Here is a 15,018-nt window from a genome sequence, read left to right on the forward strand (position 1 = left end):
TTCATTCCTCCCAAGGATGTTGGTGCTGGAGCCATTAAACTGACAGAATTCCCCATGTCCCCAGTACATGAGTGTCCAGGAGCCATGGCTTAGGTCCTCAGGGAAGCTGACCTTGGTTTCAGCTCAGATGAATTCCTCTCTCCCTCCTTCTCTGGCTCCCAGGCCCAGCACTGAGATCAGCCAGGTCTGGAAGCCCTTTACTCAGTCTGTTACTCAGACCTTTCTGTAAGGTTTGTCTCGTTGTAAAGGCTAACATCAAAAATTTCAAGCCCAGAAGCTAAACATCCCAAATATCTCAGGTAACTGAAATCCATGGGAGATGATGAAGTTTCTCTTGAACCAGGATGCTACAGGGGAAACATTGCTGCTGTTTTAACACCAGCAGGTACCATTGTAAGGACATACCAGGGTGCCCTTGCCGTGTCTCTTTACTCAATATTCCTTAGGTATCTCTCCTGGTAACTGTGTTGTAGATTATTTTGAGGGATTCCCTAGTGACACTCATAATGGTTGTCAATTTAACAGTTAAAATACAACTAAGTAATAAACTTCTATGAAGTGGCCTCAGGTAAAACTGCTGCTGTAGTTTGCCTGTCTGAGCTAACACATCTGCAAGAAACTCCCAGGTTGGCATCACACTTTTGGTAGATTTTCTATCAGCTGATGCAGCGAAGCCCAGAGCATCAACTGCACACCTCTGCTTGCAGCACGAGTGAGTCTTGGTGGGAAACAGGACTTCTTTGAGGTATGTGACTGTGGCTGTAACTTCTTACCCTTCAATGCGAACCATTAGCTTTGTCTTAAAATCTTCTAAAGAGTCTAACCATGCCCTTTCAAACATCACTATCTGAACTCTCCACCCAGAAGAAAATCCAGTCTGTTCTTCAGTGCTCTCTCACCTCATCCAGCCGTGAGCAGCAGCACAGCCCGACCACACTGCTGGGGCAGGACGGCCGAGGTTTACTCGTTTTGGGTCAGTGCGTTCACCCTATAACCTTGACGGGGAAACAGCTCCCCCGAAATCGCCAAGTTTGCTAGTAGACGGACACTTTGTACATCGGTGGTGTGGTGAGGTTGGTGCCCTGCAACTGGCTTGTTTAGCGCAATAAAAATATATTGGGTTTCTAAGATGTTGACCAATGGGTTTGGGAAACAGATGATTGATTCACACAGCTGAGAAACAGGGATTGTAATGTGTTTTGCCAGAGGAGACCAGTTTGACGGATGAGTTCATTTAAGGATTATGCTATAGATAGAGCTGTTGACAGAATGAATTTGTTTTTATTTTTCATCAGTAGGTATAACACAAAGCAGAACTAATTGGAAGTAGTTTCCTTGTGGCATCTGGTTGTGTTTCTTGCTTTAAGTCTTTCACACGCTGTAAAATTACACCAAGGGCTTTTCTTCGCTTCGATTCGCTTTCCAAGATTTCCATCGCTGCTTTTCGAACGGGTTCCCAGTGCGTAGAAATGGCAAGGAGTGCAGACGTTAAGAAATGGCGAGGAGTGCAGCCAGGCTGTTGTTCCTGCTTATTGCACAAATCTTCTGGTGCACGTCACACCCCTACCTCAGCAGACACACTGAGGTGTCCTCACCTCACTGCTGATGGCAGAGCCGAACCATGACTGCCCTTCCAGGTATTTTTGATGGCATTTTAAACTGTGACCCGTGCTAAATATCATTCCTGTACAGATGGATCTCTTTCTGCGTAAGGCCCAAACCTGGGAGGTGATTATGTTTGCTCTGGGAGGTGCTCTGAGGTTGAGGGAAGGTGTTGAGTTAAGCTCTGGAAATAGCTTTCCGAGGCAGCCAGAGAACAAACCCTGGTGCTGCTCGGGGGATTTGGCTGGCCCTGCTTGCTCTCCCCGTGGGACGCCTGTGGCCCCTCTGGCTCGGGACGGGACCTGGCCTTGCATGGCCCCCCCAGCTGCTGGTGGCCCTCATGGGATCTGCTCTGGGATCTCCCAGCTGAACTCATGCAGGCTGCTGGCGCGGAAATCTGGGCTTTGTGGTTCCGACCCATCTTGCAAATTTGATCTGTGGGTTTGGGCTTGGGGTTTTTGTGTGTATATGTATTTTTTTTTCTTTTAGTTTTTCTTTTCCAGTTGTGGTCAAATAAGAGTTTTCCAGAACTGACTCACACAGGGCCAAAGAACAGGAATGCAGCAAGCACAGCCGCGCCTGCCAAACGGGCAGACCAGCAATTGCAAGGGAGAAAATATCCCCAGGATCCTGCTGCCAAGTCCAATACCTGAGGAGAAGAGTCCATGTGATTTCAGGATTATATTTCAGGCTAAATTCTAGCCTTCATTTGGCCCCAGACCTGAACTTTAAGTCCTAGCCAAAACATAATCCAGATTTGAACACCGGCTATTGGCCTATCTCATCTTTTGCTCATCATATGTGCAGTCATTCAACAGAAGCTGAAATGTGTTTTCTCTGCCAAGAGCCGTTGGTTTCCAAACAACTACATCAGCGCAGTGAGTGATGGAGTTTCCATCAACTGCTGTAGGCCAAATTCAGTCATCTGCATTCAGGTCTTGGCAGGTACAGGAACTTGGAGTTGTCACCGATTTTTATATAAAACCCTACTTAATTGCAATTTCTCATTCTGTGCTTTGGTTGTGTTAAAGCTCTTGGAATGGCAAATGAATGGGAGCTTTTTATCTCTTCACTACCATGATTTTTTGTTCTTTAATTGACCTTTAAAATAATTTAGTCTAGGCTTGGATCTGGGTTAAATATAGCTGGTTATTTTCACTCTGAGTATGTAATACACGAAAGAACCTAGGTATCCTTTGAATGTGTTTGGACAAGCACTGTGTCTGTGTGCAGGTATGTATTTATAAACATTTGCGCTGGGTGTACTAAAATGACACTTCCAAAATCAAGAACTTTCTCTCCTGTAGCAAAATGTTTGTACAGAATGCAGCATTAGGTTTCCGAAAAAAAAAAAAAAAAAAAAAAAAGGACAGCCCAAAGACTAATGCACTTCTTGGAAAGAAGCTTCCATGGAGAGGATATGGATTGATCCCTCCGTAGCTGCAAAGTGAGCACGGAGCCATTATTCACTATCATCTCGTAAAAGCAGAACTAGATGTTGCCTAATGAAACTGCCCAGCGGCAAGCTCAGAGCAAGCAAGAGGAAAACCCCGTTCCAACAGGCTTCAAGGCACTGCAGAACACCTCCTAGTGGGTGGATGTTGTGGTGCCTAAAACTGTCACACGGAGAGAACCCCACATCTTTCAATATTGCAGGGCTGGGAAATATTTAGCTAATTTCTTTTTTCCTGTGTCTTTTACTTTGTGTTCAGTGTTAGAGACTGCAGGCCAAACCAGCATGAAGAGGAGTCCCGAATACTGGGGTGCTGGAGACTGATCTCCAGCAACACCAACCCTCAGCATTTTGAATGTGTTGACTAAAGCAGTGCCACGAGTTCTGGGGATGTGCTCCGCGCATGGATGAGGCCCTCACTCCTATGATGTTCATTGTCCTGCAGGTTGCTCCACTGGAGATTGTTGGAGCAGATGCTACTTCTGACAGCACTGTGTACAGATAACTATCAGGTGGCATTAAATTGGGGGGACTAGGGCTGGGTGGGGAGATTGAGATATTTTTGCCTGTTCAAAAGACATTGCTGGGATAGCAGCAGGGTGCTATAATAAAACCTGAGGTTAGCTGGTGAGACGTTAGACATAGTCATGCTTGTACAATCTTGTGGTCTGTAGGAATAGGGCCAGATTCCTGCAAGCAGATGAATCCTCTGCTGGTACTCACCATATCTGATGGGTTTGGAGACACCAGGAACAACCTGGGCAGCAGCATATCAATACTTGGCCAGTGTCTTTTTGCATACGGTGTAAATGCAGCTATTTGGAACCAACCCTTATCTTGCAGCCCTTCACTCTCTGGAAAAAAAAATGACGCAACTGTTTAGTCTAATCCATAAAATGAAAAACTGTCTGGGGAACTGAACTGAGTGCTACGTAGTGGAGGAATCCTCTGCTTGTGAACAAGTAGCTTGGTTTGGTTGAGTGGAGGCAGGGGCAGGGCCAAGGACTTTCTCACTCCCATAAAAACAGTGCAAGAGACAATCAATCTAGCACAGGGAGTGATACCTGCTCAGGTATCACTTGCAAGCCAGCCACTATCTTCTTGGGTAGGAAAGGTTGGAAAGATCTGAAACTGTGAGTGGAATATGTTTGATACTGGAACAAGGCCACGTCTTTGCTTGCTCAAGGCTCATGCCTGAAGTGACGGCCTCTCTGAGGAGCTGGTTCTGTTTCATCATCATATTGCTGTTTATTTAGCCGTTCAGACCCAGATTCCTACCGAATTGCATGGTGCGTATGTCTCAAGCTGGTATAAAGGAGTGCCTGGAGCTGCCCAGCATTCTGTCTGCTCAGCTTCCTAGGGCCTGCCCTTCTCAGTGAAAGATTTTTTTGGCAGAGCTTCAGGGGCCTTCCACCACTCTGGCTTGTTCCTGTGCCATCGGGTGGGATGGGACAAAAAGACAACCCAAATCCAGGAACTGGTCACAGCACTGAGAGTGAAGATGGGAGTACCACATAAATTCACTGAGAGGGAATGGGATGGAAGGAAAAGCTAAAAATGACCCATTCTCAGATAGTAAAATGTAACCTCTGGTCCTTCCACCCGACAGCCTGTGATCAGCAGAGACATTGAATTCCCTCCTCCTATACCTGCTGCAGCCACTTTTCATGGGGTGGAAAGCCCCATTAGCTCAGCCCTACCAGTGCCATTTGGCAGCTGTGGTGATTTACAACAGAAAAGACTCATTGTCTGCAACTGTCAAGGCAGGTTCTCCAACTTAATATGAAATACTTTTACTCCTCCGGATGATTTACTACTCAAGCACAAGGTAGTCATTTTACCTCTGTGTTCTTCCCCCTTTGCCCGTGACAGACTGGATCCCACGCACAGTCCCCTCCCAGAGCCCTGGTGTCAAGTGGGTGAGATGAAAGCCACCCCATTTTTCATGAGCTCTTGTGAGTGGCTTGTGAGCAGATGACTGCGTGGCCAATTGCTGTGTCCATTTTGCAGGCACCTCCAGCATTTTATGCGGTGTCTGAATCTCAGCAGGCACCTCACGCCCGCTAATGGCTTTGCTAGTCAGCCAATCAATTGGTTATTTACGGCAGGCATGTCTCAGAATTGTCGGGTCAAGTTTTCCTACCCTTACGTATTTTGTTCAGAGGAACACATAAATCCTCTCCTGCCTTTTGCGGCTTAAACCTTCTGAGTGTGAAACCAGCGGGTTACAGATTCCAGCAAGAGTAGTGAACTGTATTTTAAAGCTGTTGTTCTCCTGGCTCTCAGGGATTTGGGCGCTTTGGCTGAGTCATGAATCAGGTCACCCTGGAAGATTTATAGGCATTAAGCTCTCCTCTTGGTATCCTTTAGCTCCGGAGTCTGAAGTCGTAACCACGGCAATTGAGACCTCTCCTCTGTCCCAGTGTTTTTCTTTTTAAGGTGCTCTTCTGAAAAGTCATGGTGACATCTTAATTGGGCGCTCTGAAGTGGGGTACAAGAAAGGATGCAGAAAGGATGCAGAATCCCTGCAGAGTTTGATCCTGCTGCTCCAAACTTCTTAAGCCCACACACGGGAGGATGCAGCACTTGTGTAAAGTGAACTCTGGATCTCATTATTGAGCCTGTAAAGACCATAATGCCCCAGTTATTTGCAGCTGCATATGTCTAGGTGCTGCAGCAATATGATTCAAAGTTAACCAGAAGACTTCCCAGTCTTGAAGATTTAACTGCTAGCCACCAAGGAACAACTATTTAAAGCAGCACCTACGCTGCACTAAGGGCATTTAAGTCATTCAGAAAGCATGGGGTAATTCCTGGGCACACCATTTACAAGTGTAAGAGACAGGATCACACTCGGCTTTCTGTTCATCCTGTAGCAGTAGCTTTTCAACATATGCATGTGTATAGAAGTGAAAAAATGTCTATTGTAAAATCAAATGAGGGAAGTTAAAATAAATCCAGTTTCTAAAGCCATGAACACTGTATTACATGTCAGTAGATTGAACAATAAATTGCTTACCAAAGGGAACTAGCTGTAACGACACAAAGTGGAGATTGTGTTTGGTCTCATGTCAGAAAACAAGTCTTTTCCCCATCAGGATATAAGCAATTTTGTAACTGATAATAGTGCAAACATGCCTTGAGCTTTCAACATTTCTAGAATTTGGAAACTTTAAGTGGCCTTGTCCTCAACATGTAAAACTAATTCATCTGATGATAAAAAATATCTATCAAAATTTGAACCAATCCACAAAACTCCCTGTAGAAAAAACAGGGACTCCTCTCTCTGTGTGGCTGGGAGCATGTGCAGAATAATGTCATTTTCTTTCTTTTGCCAGAGCTCCCAGAAGTGCTTGGGCCTGCAGCAATGAGCCTGTTGTAAAGGTAAGCACAAACATGACAATGAGAATTCAGACCTAGGAGTCAATGTGCCTTGTTTCAGCCTTTCACACAAGCAAGGAGCATCTGGTAGAGTGTCTCCAACTTCCTCAGTGCTCCAACCCACGCAAGGCGCCCCGCTTGTTCTCAGAACTCCACGGGCTTTTCCAGCCCACCCAGACCCTGCAAGGCAGTGATTTCTGGACCCTTTCCCCTCAAGGAATACATTCAGATCTTGAAAACAAATCTTCTAGCCCTCACAGGGCATTGTCTGGGTGACCACAGAACCCCAGGATATGTCTGAGCTCCCCAGAGCTGCCCTGGGGAGGTCACTGCCACTTCTTGGTGTGCAAGCAGCTCCAGGGCGGCCTCCAGCTCTGGGTTTGCTCTGGAGGAGACGAGCAGACTGGAGCTAGCTTGAAATGCACCGAGATTGCGTGGGCGACCAGTGGCCACATGATGCGCTTCCATGCATTCATTTAGGTCCATGCGCTGGAAATGACGAAAGTTCACATTTTTTGTGGCATTGTCCAGGACTTCTGCTGACCAGAGGACAGATTTCCACCTAAGATGACTCAGTACTTACAAGGTATCGGCATTTCTCTGTTTACAAATGGAGACCACTTACACTAGCAAGTATGGGCATTTGAGAGCACAAACTGAAACTAATGAGAAGATATAAACACCCAAGTGTTAACCCATGGGTGACCTCTGAAAACAGCTGCACGGGGAATGTGGAGCTTACCAAAAATCTTCCTGTGGCACTCATGTAGGTGATTTGATGAGCATTAGCAAAGATGAACCGGTCCTCGTTAGAGGGTGGCAACGCACAGACGTGTACACATTTATAACTCCTTAATGAACGTTGAGGCAGGCACCTGGAGAGGCTCTGGAGAACGGAGGCTCCTTGGCTGTGATGTTGTGTTATCAGCTCGGCGGCTGTGCGGGGAACAGCACTGTGTGTGGTGGAAGTTTTTAAAATGATTTTCATCAGCATGATTAAATACTTATTACATGAGTCAGCCATACGGGCTTCATTAAACCAGTGAACTCGGAGGAGCCTCCTCATCTGTTTATGAAAGCCATCTGGAATTCGGGATCGCTCAAAAGAAGTAGGATGGATGTAGCGCAGTGTGACAGAAGCTGAGCTCGCCTCGCAGAAGCTGCACAAACCCGCCGTGCACTCCTCTCCCCGCACTTGGGGAAGGGGGCTTTAGTTTTTCTTTCTGCACATTTCTGGGCAAGGAATCAAGATCTGACATGACTTTGACAGTGAGACTTTAAATATACCCTGTCAGAGTGTGACACAGGCACCTTTTTCTGGTGGCAGGATATAACACAGCTTTAAAAAAAAAAAAATAGACGTAAGCTTTTGCAGGGGAGAGAAGTGTACCTTGAAAGGAAGGGCTTAATGAACTTTAACCAGCCTTCCAAGATCTTTATTAGTTGCCCCTTTATCAAATTAAATTCACACTGTGCTAGGCAGCTTAAGTACTGCAAGCTGATGCCATGTGCTAAGTGCCAAAGTAGGCTTTAATTGGCTGTTTAAACGAGAAGCGGGGCCCTGCTGCGCAGCACATGCACGTGCACACACATGCAGCAGTGGGGCAGCCCCAAAGGAGCCTGGCTCGTGTCCTCACCCCGCTGGGGCAGCAAAAGGAGGCACTGGATTTCTCTTGCACTGGGGGGACCTCATCAGGGGCTTTGCTCTTCAGTGACCACAGGAAAATTCACCCCAAGGGTCCCCACACTCCGTGCCCACAGCTGAGAGCTGACGTGGTGGAGGGGAGGCTGGGGTGGGATGCTGGAGGTGGAGATGTTGCCCATGGAGTTCCCCAGAGCAGCAGCTCTGGAGCAGCGAGGTCAGGAAGGCTGCTGGTGAACATGGCAAGGCTCTCATAAAGATTTTTTGTATTGGTCAGTTCAGTTTTGTAGATCACAAATGAGTCACAGATGTCAGCACAAGTATCCAGAGCAGTAAAGGTCAGGCGAAGATGAGCAGGTCGCTCGTCCTTCAGAAGCATTCTGACCTGAAAAATACATGACAGGGGCACCAGCGGTGACCGCAGAGGGGAGGTGGCAGAGGGCTCTGCTGCTAGGATGGGGACCCTCAGCCCTGGCTGCCCAAGAGGGGCAGGGAGAGGTCCCACTGGGGTGACCCGAGTGGGACTGCGTGTGGCAATCGCCTGCCCGGCTCCCTGCTCTGACCCTTAGCGAGAGGAACAACAACCACATTGTGGTGGTGTCTGTCATAACGAGGGTGGAAGCAGTGCTGGAACTCGCTGCATTTGCACAGTTGCTTTCTGTTAACACACGGCCTTAAAAAAAAAAGTGATTGGAGAAGCTTGTTAGAGAGCTAGTGTTAACTTCTCGTCCCAGAAGGGGGACTAGGCCCGTCTGGGCTGCAGGCCACCCATGCGCCCCACTCTCCCCATGTGGCTGCATCCTCCCAGCCCCCTCATCTTCCTCACCCCCCAGCACCAATGTTCAGCCTTTGAGTTCTCCCCACACACCCGCAGCCATGGGGCTGGGCAGCCACAGCAGTGAGCCCTCAGCTTGCTTTCCACAAGGCCCCAAACCAGGGGGGCAAAGGCTTTTGAGCATCCCTGTGCTCCTGGGCAGCGGCAGCATCATGGACCACAAAACTTTTTTCTTTTTCTTATTTTTTTTTCCCACTTTCTCTTTTGTGAAGCAAAAAGTATTTGTCCACTGCCAAGAAGGCTTGAGGCAGATCTGTCATGGGCCCTTCCTTTGGCTCCCTCTCCCCGCTGCCAGCCCTTCTCTTGCCTTCTGGCCTCTTGCATGCCGTAATCCCTTCCCTGTTCCTTGCTTCTCCCTTTCTCTCCCCTGCTGGCAGGCAAGCAACCCACTCCCCCCATCATGCCGGCTGCTTCGGGGGACGCCTGTCTCCTCTCTGCAGCTCACAGCTGGTTTTATCTGCCCCCAGGGGTTGGTTTTCATACGGCACCATGCAGCGCGGAGGTGCGGAGGCTTCCGGCCCTCGCACTATCCCGCGTTCCAGCATTAAAGATAATGGGTACAATGGAAAATCAATGGAGAATATGTAACCTTATCCCATTCATAGCTTCATATTGCATTACGCTGCGGCCTTCAGATACATAAAAGTGATATACGGCTGAACTTGGCAGAAAAAGAGAACACAGGAAGCAAATATCTTTGGTAAGGATCGCAGTCTACGTATAACCAAAGTAGCAAATAGGCCTGAATATCTTCTGTTTTTTTTTTTTTTTTTTTTTTTTTTTTTTTTTTTTTTGTGAAATTTCTCTGCATAATTATTCCAGTAATTTTTGAGAGTGTAAAAAATAAATCAAGGCTTTGTGCATATTACAGATTTCCCTTGAGTGAGATAAAAGGGAGAGGGAAAGAAAGAAAATGACTGCTCGACTTTCCAGCCTCAGCCAGATGCCAAATCTGTCAGAAATACTGCTTTTTTGTATTATATCAGTGGAGGAAATTATTGCTGCTATTATCTGCCCTTTGGTCAGAAGCATATTCTGCACCTTGGCTAATGTGCCTTTGCGGTGCAGCCACCTGCACTTTTTCGAGGAGTTCATCTAATTACAGGGTAGATGAGTCAGGCTGCATTTCCTATGGGCTGTCTTCAAGCATAGGAAGTTATTAATACCGATTAGCTGAAAAAGTCCAGGTCTTCACCACGACGTTTCCTGGCTAATATTAGGCACACCTTTTATACTTTAAGGTGTGATGGCTGATAAGAACCAGTGGTGCTCCGGCTGGGGTTTTACAGGGGTGGGTGCGGTACGGGACAGGCTGTCCCAGGAGTTTTTTTTTCCTACACCTTTGAATGAATCCTAGCAGACAGGCTGGAATGAGAGAGGAGATCTGAAAGTCGAGAGGAGATGGCAGGAGAGCAGCACCACGGTGCCTGGAAGCAGAAGAGAGGTATTGTGAAATTTTCCCTTCAACAGAAAGAAATATGTCCCCAAAGGAGAGCTGAGAGTTCCTAGGAAATGCTGCCGTAAGGCTTAAGCTCCTTGTTCTGGATGAAGTTTAAAGGAGACTCAGCTGTTTAATGGGAATTCAACAACCATGGCACAGAGCTAACGGGCATCACAGAGCCCTGCTGGGGCAGGGGGCCTGCTGTCACCCCACAGCGCTTGGGTCTGGACATGCGGTGGGACACAGGGGGTCCCTGTGGGACTGAACCAGGCGAGACAGATGGGGCCGTTTTCAGGTTTTCCAATTTGCAAACACATGCTGGGCTGTTTGCCCCTTGCTTGTTCTGTCTTAGCAGACCCCAGGGCTGGGAGCCACTGCGGGCATCTCAACTTTGTGCTTGGGTTTTGGTGGCTCCCAGATCTCCTGTGCTAATCTAAGCCCCTCTACTTGTCATTGCTTTGGGTAAAGAGATGGAAAAGGGGATATACCAGATGTACCATGGCACAGCAGATGGATGGATGGGACCATGATGGCAATGGTAAGCTCACCTCATGCCTGACCCATGGAAGGGGGGGGGCTTGGGGACATCCATCTGCCCCAACAGAGGGACAGTGGCTCTGACAGAGACCTATGGCATAGCTGTGATGAGGCACCACAGCGGGTGGAAGGAACAAGGGGGCACAGCTGGTCCCACCGGTGGCAACGAGGACTTCACTGGTGTCATGTGGAAAGTTTTCAGATGCTAAATCAGAAGGCAGCAAAGAGGGACAGATGGGGAGCACTACGGAGAGTTATCCAAGCCATGCAAAAGGGAAAGCACTAACAGCAACGGGGAAGTGGAGAATATGGAACGCAGCCAGAAAGCACTTGAGATATACGTGCTTATACCTTACAAAATAGGCAAAATAATGTAGCCCTCACAATCAGAATTGGAAGCCACAGGGACAGTGATTAAATGCTTCAAGCATTCACAGAATAAATCTTGTATCACAGATGCCTTGCCGTTTTATCTTTTGATTTATTTCACTTCTGCAAGCCACAGAAAAATTGTACGTGATGGTTTTTCCTTTTCTGTTCCCGCTACTGAGTTTACAAAGCTTGCCAAACTTGGAGAACTTCACAGAAATCAAGAAGAAAAAGCTTCCTGCCTGGCTGGATTTTCCATTGCTTTCTCAGCTGCACTGCGGTGGTTACTTGGGTTTATTCCTCAACCAGAGGGTACCACCGCATGCAGCACGGGCGTGCGAGATCGGAGGGGTCACTGGCACGCAGCACCACATCTGCTCTGGAATCTAAAGAAAATCGATTTGATGTGAAAGGGCTGGATCCTCCTCTCACGCTGGGCAAATTAGGAATGTCTTCAATGAAGACCGTGGCATTGCATGAGCACAGGCTGGAGAAAGCTGGGGGAGCTGGCTGAAAAGGCCTTTTCTCGCAAGATCCCTCAGCCTTATACTCTCCGTTGCACTTGCAGAGTAGATCATGCAAACAGGAAATTATGCTTCCTTTCTCCCTCACTTTCCTGGTTTAGATTTCAGCTCCTCCTGTCTAACATCAGCCAGTACAGATAAAGTTATTGTACAGTAAGGGGTCGGTGCTTCTCCAAAGCGTTTTCACAAATAGTTTAGCTCATGTTTATAGCGTTATCCCCTGTAAAAGGCGTAAGTATTATCCCCATTTTACAGGTGTGAAAATCAAGGCAATGACGTGCAGCAATTTGGTCGTGGTGTTGAAAGGAAATTATGTTGGGCTGGCAGCACTGAATTCATGTAACTTATCCCACTTCTTGACTGTAGATGAGAGTTAATACTGTCATGCTCTATAAATATCTGCCAGCAAGTATACGTGGGCTTAATATGAAAGTAGAAAACCCTCGTTTTTCCTCAAACTTTGATTTAGTATCTGAATGTATCTTGGTACCTAGTTTTCCTGCATTTGGTCTGAAAGCCATAACATGAATCAGACACAAATCTGGGAAAGAAGATTGCCAGAAATAGGGCTTCTGATGTCAGTGGCTGCTGCCCAGTCCTAACCTGCACTTTTCATGTCTCGGTTACAGAAGGGATGGAAAATCTGAGCTGGTTTGGCCAGAAGCCTATCCTGAATCTGGATTCTCCTTTTCTCTCAAACAGTATGTGAAGTTACTGCTCTGCTATGCAACACAGAAAAGCAACATACCCCCGGTTCTGACTGCTGGAACTGGGATGGATCTGTTCTATAAAGTAAAACAGCATGTACAGAAGTAGGCCAGGAAGGGGAAAAATCAGTGAAAAGCTACTTCTAGGGAAGGAGGGAAAAAAAAAAAAAAAAAAGAGAGGGTAGGATTTTGCCCTTAGTGAATTGTTTTGCTCAGGAACATTTTAGTCCCAAAGCAAATCCAGAAACTGCTGTGAGTATATGACATATGATTAGTATCTCGAACGTTTACAACAGATTGCAACAGATTGAGCTGACATTTAGGCAGCTGAAGCCACATTTGCTAAGTTATGTTTCACAGGGAAAAACACACTGCCTAGTGGAAATGTTCTGTTGTTGTTGGGTGGCAGCTTGCTTTATTATTAGAGATGGCGAGGGTCTTTGTGGCATTTCTACTTGAAGAAATTTTAGGCAGCTTGGAGCTTACGGGCTGGGCACTTCTTTGTTTGCTTGCTTTTGTATTGCTTGGGTTTCTGTGTGTGCATATTTCAGCTAATGCAAAAATAGTGCCTCTTTTATTGCAACATTTCACAGAATTTTCCAGCGTAAATGAGCCAGTTTCCAAATCAAAAGGATAAACCCTGATGAAAAATTGGCTTCTAAATGTGAAATTGTTCATTGTCCACATTCCATTGGCTTTTAAAGGAAAGAAATGAAGTATTTCTATTATGAGAGAAATGCACATTTTAAGGGGGAGTGTGGCCATCCTCTATTACATGGTAAAAAAGCCGTGTCAAATTGGGGAGGGTGTTTTTCCACCACTTTTACACACTCCTGCTTGCCTTATCCTGCTTGCAGAGTACAATCATATACTCCCAGTGGCATGAAGGAAATGCTTGGGAATGAAAAATATCTTTGACTTCCAAACCTCTGCTCATCTTTGAGAAGCTGCCAGGTCTTGTGTTACTGGTGACTGTGTAAATGTAAGCGATATGCTGCTGGCCTCCTGGAAGCAGAACCGAGCACAGCCACCAGTCCTGGTGAGCACAGCCAGAGCCAGTGGTGGCTTTTCTGCTGTCACAGCACGGTGACACAGGCCCTGCCCCACGGCCATAATCCTGCTGGCACCTCCTGCTGTGGGCAGCTGCTGGGGGTCCCCAGCAAAGAGCAGGGTTTGTGGCACTGTGCTGCTTGGCAGGATGGGGTCTTGCCACCAACAAAACCCCTGTGGATAAACGTGCCCATGGACAAGGCAAAGCTGTCCCAGGACAGAGGTGTCCCCACTCCAGTCCTGCTAGAAGACCCTGACACTGTGATGTCCTGGGAGATGGAGACCAAAGCATTGTAGAAATCTGGCTATGGGGTGAGATGTGTGTCCTACCCCATGGTAGGGGAATATCTGTGTTCCTTCTCTCACAACCACAGCCGGAGCCCCACACTGTGGCCCTGGTCCCTGAGGGGAGGTGTGGGAGAAGGGCTCTGCATCCATGACTACACCACTGATGTAGGACTGTGTGCTACATGGTCTTCCATTAAGGGGGGAAAGAAGGTTTTAGCCCTTGGGGAGGTCACCTGGGACCTTGTGGGATGCTCTAGAAACAATTACGAGATGTCTGACATGCCAGCAGCCCCACAGGGTGCCACACGGACACAGCAGGAGTTAATCATGAGGGGGAAGGTGTTTAGGATCCCTCTCTCCTTCCAGCTAATCAAGGCCTTGGTTATCACAGCAGATTTCACTTTTCCAAATAAGGCTCAGAGTTTTCCTAAATATTTCAGAGGCAGATAATATCTCTGCAGGTTCAAACACTGATTCCTCACGACTTGAGCCAGGGTGACTCAGAGTTTGTAAAATGGAGCCAGGAAAACTATTGAAGGGGTCTTAAATATAAAGCACGTCTCCCTTTGCACAGATTTATTTTATTATTATTATTATTATTTTTTTTTTTTTTTAATGCAGGTTATATCCTGATAGGCTATCTGTGGCATGAACAGGGGGAAGCCCTGAAATGTTTTTAGTGTTACATATTCCCAACCAGGTTCTCAACAAGGAAAGAGCAAGGTGGACAAGTTTGGACAAGCAGTGTTTGGGTCGTGTCCCAAAAGGGATAAAAGACTTTAAAGACTTTCAAGAGAGAAAGAAGAGCAGAGGGGCTGTAGAGGTGTATGGCATCAGAGAAACCCAGAGTGAGACATTTTTTTTGTTGTTGTTGTTGTTGTTTTTCTTTCTTTCCTTTTTTTTTTTTTTTTTCCTGCTAAAAACAAACTCAAACTTTGAACCAAAGCTCATTCTTGTATTATGACCTATTATTATGAAACTACCATTTCATATGAAAAACTCTGAAGTTTCCTGGCAAACAAGTGGCAGCACACACTTGGGCTCACCTATCATCTACATTTCTGACTTTTATTTGACATCGAAGGAAATCTGGTTAGCTGGTCCTCTCTTCCTTTTGCTGGGGCCAGATCCAACTTCTTCATTATGCCTTTCCCCATGCACTGCTTCAGCACAAAGAGCACCGGGAGGT

General features: G+C 46.9%; 1 long non-coding RNA gene across 1 annotated transcript; it reads left to right on the top strand.

Annotated features, from left to right (window-relative positions):
• Positions 1–12,487, top strand: LOC140002567 (uncharacterized). Its single transcript, XR_011809424.1, has 3 exons — positions 1–1,637; positions 6,394–6,439; positions 12,414–12,487. It is a non-coding gene; the product is annotated as an uncharacterized lncRNA (long non-coding RNA).
• The last annotated feature ends 2,531 nt before the right edge of the window (positions 12,488–15,018 follow it).

This window comes from Anas platyrhynchos, chromosome 5 (assembly GCF_047663525.1).
Source record: "Anas platyrhynchos isolate ZD024472 breed Pekin duck chromosome 5, IASCAAS_PekinDuck_T2T, whole genome shotgun sequence".
NCBI classification, from domain to species: domain Eukaryota; kingdom Metazoa; phylum Chordata; class Aves; order Anseriformes; family Anatidae; genus Anas; species Anas platyrhynchos.